We start from the raw sequence: 6,000 nt of genomic DNA, 5'->3' as shown, positions 1-6,000 counted from the left end.
ATAGAAAGCAATTAGAAATTCTCTAGAAAAAGAGAAAACCATTTTAGCCCAAATCGACCCAGTCCAGCCTAGCTGGGGCATGCGCGCACGCCCGTGTCGCCTGTCAGCGGCGGTTTCGCCCCGCGCACGCCCCCTCCCCCCTCTCCCTCTGCCTAGTAGGGCCGCTCTGTCGGCGCCAGTTTCCATCGGTCGCGCACCCCTTGCCCTCTCTGCCTCATGGACCCGCCTCGTCAGCACGCCGAGTCGTTTCCCCCACGTGCCCGCTCTCTCTCTCTCGCTGCGCCGTGGGACCCTCCTGTCAGCTCCGCCTTCCTCGTGCCCCGCCATGGACCAGCACGCACGCACTCATGCACGCTCGCCGGGATCCCCGACCACGTCGCCCGCCCACACCCACCAGCTCCCTTTTGAGCACCGCCCGCACCCGCACTCGCTCCCTTGTCCCATTTCGCACAGTCTCACTCTCTCTCGCGCTCTGCCCACGCCGCTCGGCCTCGCCGGAGACCCGCGCCCGTCGTGCCGGTCACCTAGCCTGCTAGACGCCGCGCCAAGCGACCCCGAGCTTCGCTCTGAGGTGAGACACCCGTTCCCATGCCCGGATTCCTCAATTATGCCTTGTCGCCGACCAATTTCGGCTTCGCCGGAGTTCGACCGTGGCGGTCCGCCGCGCCCACGTGGTGACCGACTGAATTAGTCCGGTCCAGCGCCCCCGCGTCGGTCCCTGATGTTCCCCTCGCTCTGCTGAAGCTAGTCCAGGCCCTAGTGCCCCTTAGACCCCCCCTCTCCTCGGTCGCGATTCCTCACCGGAGTTGCCCTGACCCGCCCGGAGCCTTTCCTCCGCCGTTCTACCCTCTCTAGCCCCGGTCTCGTGGTCAAAGCCCCACCAATGAGTTCGCCGAGTCTTCCTCTTCGTTTCTGGCCAGCCCCGACAACCCTAGAACCGTCGTAGCCCAAACACACCTCAACTCCAGCGACCTCACCACCGTGAGCAGGAGCGGCGCTGCCCGCAGCAAATTAGCCCTCCCGGCATTGATCTCCACCGTCCGATTCGGATCGCACGACCCAGATCACGGGATACCGCTTCGCGCATGCGCGCCTGCGCCCAGACCCATCTGTCGCCCGTCTGTGCCCCTAGGACCGGGCCCGACCGGTCAGTCCGCCTCCCCTTCTCGGTCGCTGACCGCCCTAGCCCGCTGGTTAGTGCGCGCCCGCGCCCGCGTCCGCGCGCTCACCCGTGGATCTAATCTCGGCCGTTGATTTTAGATCTAACGGTTGAGCAGACCCGATACCCCTTCATGAGGTAATTTTGTTAAAGAGACCCTCGGTTTGTTGGGAATCAACCACTGTCCCTAGTTTTCGCGTGCAGGCCCAGGTAATCTTGCAGATTGAACCCTAGGCTTTTAAATAATTACAAAATTAGACCTATTTTCATATTTTAAACTCCCAAACTTGTTTATTTCATATCTTTTGCATATGAACTCCAAATTTAGTGATTCAAATTGCAAAATGTTCATAGGAATATTATATGTTTAAATAAATTATGTTCATTCACAATCTGCACACTCTAATTTTATACCTAGACTATAGGTTAGTGTATGTGTTGAATTGTTCACTTAATAAAATAGGTAAAAAGAAAACCCTAGTGGTTAAAGAATATTTAATCTTGTGAGATTAATAATGTGTATTACATGAATTTATCTCCGATTTAACTTTTATGTGTCATTAAAATGAATAGAATCAGATTATGTAACCATGAAAATAGACATCAACTATTAAATGAGATTAGTTCACCCTATAATTTAAACTCCCTTTTGAGTTTATACTATTCTTTTTGAGATGTGTTCCCATGTTTGTACATGATTGATGTGCTATTTATTTGTCATTTACCAAATTTATTGAATGCATGATCGCTTTATTTAGACAACGAGCAGTCCGTGGTTCCTGAGTGTGTTGCTGAAGATCTTTTTTAGCAATAACCTGGTGAAGGCAAGTGTCCTCTGACCTATTATTTCCTACATAATTATAATTCACTGTCCCACATTACATTATTGAAACCTAAGGATTGACTAGTCTGTATTTACCTTATCCTTGTTTACCTTTTGGGTTATCATGGTTAGCTTTATGTTATTGCTTACTTTAATCAATGAACATGATGTGAACATTTATGATACGATGATGTTATCCCGATGATGATATTGTGATACTTTAGGGGACTCAGGCCAATTTCCTGAGTACCTCTCCGTAAGGACCTGTTCGTGGAGTGACCACCCAGGATAACAGTGCAACCATGAGGGTGGAATGGGACGGCCTTAGCTGATTAATTAGATGAACCTGGGCGTGTAGTTGGCTTTGCCTAAGGGCCGTCAATGGGGGCCAGAGGCGTAGTGCTCGCTCTGCCAAGGGGGGTGCAGAGGTTCATTCGATTTGGTTTTGTTAGTCACCCACCTTGGGGAGGTGTACTGCTTTGTACGATTGGTGAAACCTAACGAGCAGCTATGCACCAGAGAAGTCTTTGTAAAGGCTACATAGTGTATCCCTGGCCATTCACCTCGGTAGTGAAGATCGGGTCTGTACAACCCAGGCTGGAAAGGGATCACGACTCATGGGTAAAGTGTGCAACCTCTGCAGAGTGTTAGAAACTGGTATATCAGCCGGGCTCACGGTTAAGAGCGGCCTTGGGATCCTCTTTGATTAGAAGAACTTTGATTACGTTTATGATTATGGTTAACAATGATGGTTATAATTTTGATCTCTGGTATTTCCTCTTGGAGGAGGTACATTTGGGTAATAATTGGGTTATTACTAAAACTTGGCTTTACTAATAGTGATAAATACTTGACCAACTAAAAGCGACTGCTTAACCTTAACCCCACATACAGCTAGCCCACTTTAGCCAAACGGGACATTTGCTGAGTACGTTGATGTGTACTCACCCTTGCTTTACAAACCACCCCCACCCTAGGTTGTCCCCACTGTACACAGTGCTCAGGAGGAGATGCTGGCAACATGGAGGACTTTGAGGAGTTTCAGGACTACGATGAGTTCTAGTTTTTCTTAGTGGCAACCCCCAGTCAGCTGCCTGTGTAGGCCTTATCTACTACGTTTCGTATTTTCGCACTTTGATGATATTAATGACTATGGCTATGTATTAGACTATGTGGATGTCTTGGACATCTTATTGTAATAGAGTACCTTTCCGCTATTTACTTTGAGCAATGTGTGATGTCCAATTATGTAATCGCTGTGTACGTGAGTTTCTGATCCTGTCACGTACATGGTTCGCATTCGGTTTGCCTTCCAAAACCGGGTGTGACATTATCTCTATTGCAACTATTGCTTAGGATAAGATGAAGGCAATGCAGAGGATTTTCAGGAGTTTCAGGACTTCGAGTAGTTCTAAACTAGATTAGCGGCAAACCCCCAGTCGGCCTGTGAAGGCCTTATCTTACTATGTTTTGTTCAGCACTTCGATTTATGTTTAAGTTAATGACTATGTGGATATTTTGGACATCATGATGTAATAAAGTAATACTTCTTTCCACTATTATTTGAGCATTGTGTGATGATGTCCAATTATGTAATCGTTGTGCACGTAAATTTCTGATCATGGCACGTACATGGTTCGCATTCGGTTTACCTTCAAAAACCGGGTGTGACAGAGCTTTATTCATCCAAGTTGGATCTTAGGTTAAGGATTAATTTTACTCTTATGTGATGGACCCAAAGTTGTGAGATGGTTGGAGAGAAACAATCTCCATTTGAAACCCTAAACTAGTCCCAAAGTGGAATTCAACATCTAATAAGAATTTTGTAAAAAACCATATACCAAAGTTGTAGAGCTTGGGAAACTAAACAACTTCATGTGTAGAGATTTCCATGTTCTATAGGAAAAGTTGGAGTAATTTGCAAGAATTTAGTGTTGGACTCAGTGTTGATTTGCTGAAAATAATATCCACTAGCTAAATTTGGACATTTGCAACTTTTAATCTGTTAAACAATTTGGAGATGCTCATTGTAGCAAAGTTGAAGTGTGGCATTAGGGGTGCAAAGTTACTTATGTGACCTGACCCAAGAACCATATGGAACTGTGTGAAAACTGTGTCCAAAGATGGGATGTCAGATATGGGAATTTTAGACTTGTAAAAATTTTGAAGCTGAGTTTCAGTGCATTTTGTCAACTTTGGAGCACTGTAACTTTTAATCCATAGAGCTATAGATTATGGTCACTATAACAAACTTGTAGTGTGATTATAGGAGAGAAACCTTTGTTAAGTGGGATAGCCCTAAACCCATGTGCTACTAGGAGTAACAGTGGTTCAAAGTAGTGTTGTCGGAATTCTGAATTTTCAGATGGTAAAATAGTGCCTATGTCTAAATTTCAGTGTTTTGTGGCTGACCTTGGAGTTTCCTTGTGCCTAATCCATACGGTTTGGACTATAGTTTATGTAGAAGAGTTGAAGACCACAGTATAGTGAAAAAGTCCCTTTAAGCCCCTGTTCGTTTTCCATGGATTGGAGCTCTGGAATGGTTCCTAGCCAGATTACTTCTCTAATTTATATAAATTTTGATGAGCTAGAACGAATCCCGGTTCAATCATGGAGAAACGAACGGGCCCTAAGTGAGTTGGGCTTGATCCTCATAAATTATGGGGAGGCTACACTAGCACAAAACAAAATTTTCGACCCCATAAAACCAGAAACTACTATGGTTATAGATCATGGAATTATCACTAGACACGTAGGGCAGCGGAAGACGTCTCGATGTAGGCAAACACGTCGAGCAGTGTTGTGCAGTCGTCGGCGACCTTCACGTCCTCGCGCGGTTCGTCCTAGTGCTCCAGATGCAGCACCTCCAAGGTATCCACACGTACAGGGAGGAAGCGCCATGTTCCGAACTGCTAGGCTCGTGATGACAGATAGGCAATGGCGAGGGGCAGGCGGCTACTCATTTACTGGTGGCGAGTTAGGATTACCTTAACCGCACCCCTGCCCCTCATTATATAGGCGTTCTGGTGGGCTTCTAACTCCGACGTCCATCAGTAACCCTAAAGCCCTATCTAATTTCGGATCTAATCCGAGTTAGGCTTCCTTCCCCTTAAGTGTGTGACCCTATAGGTTCACGTACATATAGACATGGCCCAAGTACTCTTACTTGGCCCAGAAATTGACAATGCCCTCTAGCAAGACATGTCAACTCCTATGCGCACGTACAGATCATATCAGACGAACCATTGCAACATTACGTACATGTTGTTCCCTTTGTCTCACGATATTTGGTCTAGCTCTAAGCTAACCTCTCTATCTCGATACTGTGAATTGGAATCCTTTCATTGGTTAACACTTAATCCTAGAACGACCATGCATTTCTTGATCCAATCACTCGAGGGGCCCAGAGATATCTCTCTCAACAAGAGAGGACAAAGTCAATCTTAACTAACCATGCCTCACAACATACTTCCTGACAAACCCAAAACTACCTTTTATAACTACCTAGTTACGGAGTAGCGTTTGATAGTCCCTAAGTAAGTCAATTCACATCTTGAGAACATGCTACAATATCAGGTCTAAGATACAGTATACATGTTGCAAAAATAGAACTATATTATAATATCTCACGTTGGATCAGTCCAGCCTCATGTTATACATGTGCCCACATTATTAGTTTAACATCTCCATGTCCTTGACTTGTGAAATGTAGTCATCAACTAATACATGTGCTAGTCATCCACTCTGATTAGGGACATCATTTAGAATAACCATATAAGTAAAGAATCTCACAAACAATTCATATAATTGCTAATCAATACAAGGTGCCTTACATGGACATTCAATTAAGCAATATATGTATATATTCTGGATACTAAGAAATATGCTCATCTCTATGATTATCTCTAGGGCATATTTCTAACAGTCTCCCACTTGCAATAGAGTTAATCTAGAAGATATCTAATACCCAGAGATCTCTTGTGTGCCTCATGCTTGGGTTGTGCAAGAGGTTTTGTCA

Source organism: Zea mays, chromosome 2, assembly GCF_902167145.1.
Source record: "Zea mays cultivar B73 chromosome 2, Zm-B73-REFERENCE-NAM-5.0, whole genome shotgun sequence".
NCBI classification, from domain to species: domain Eukaryota; kingdom Viridiplantae; phylum Streptophyta; class Magnoliopsida; order Poales; family Poaceae; genus Zea; species Zea mays.
Note: the sequence above shows the minus strand (reverse complement) of the source record.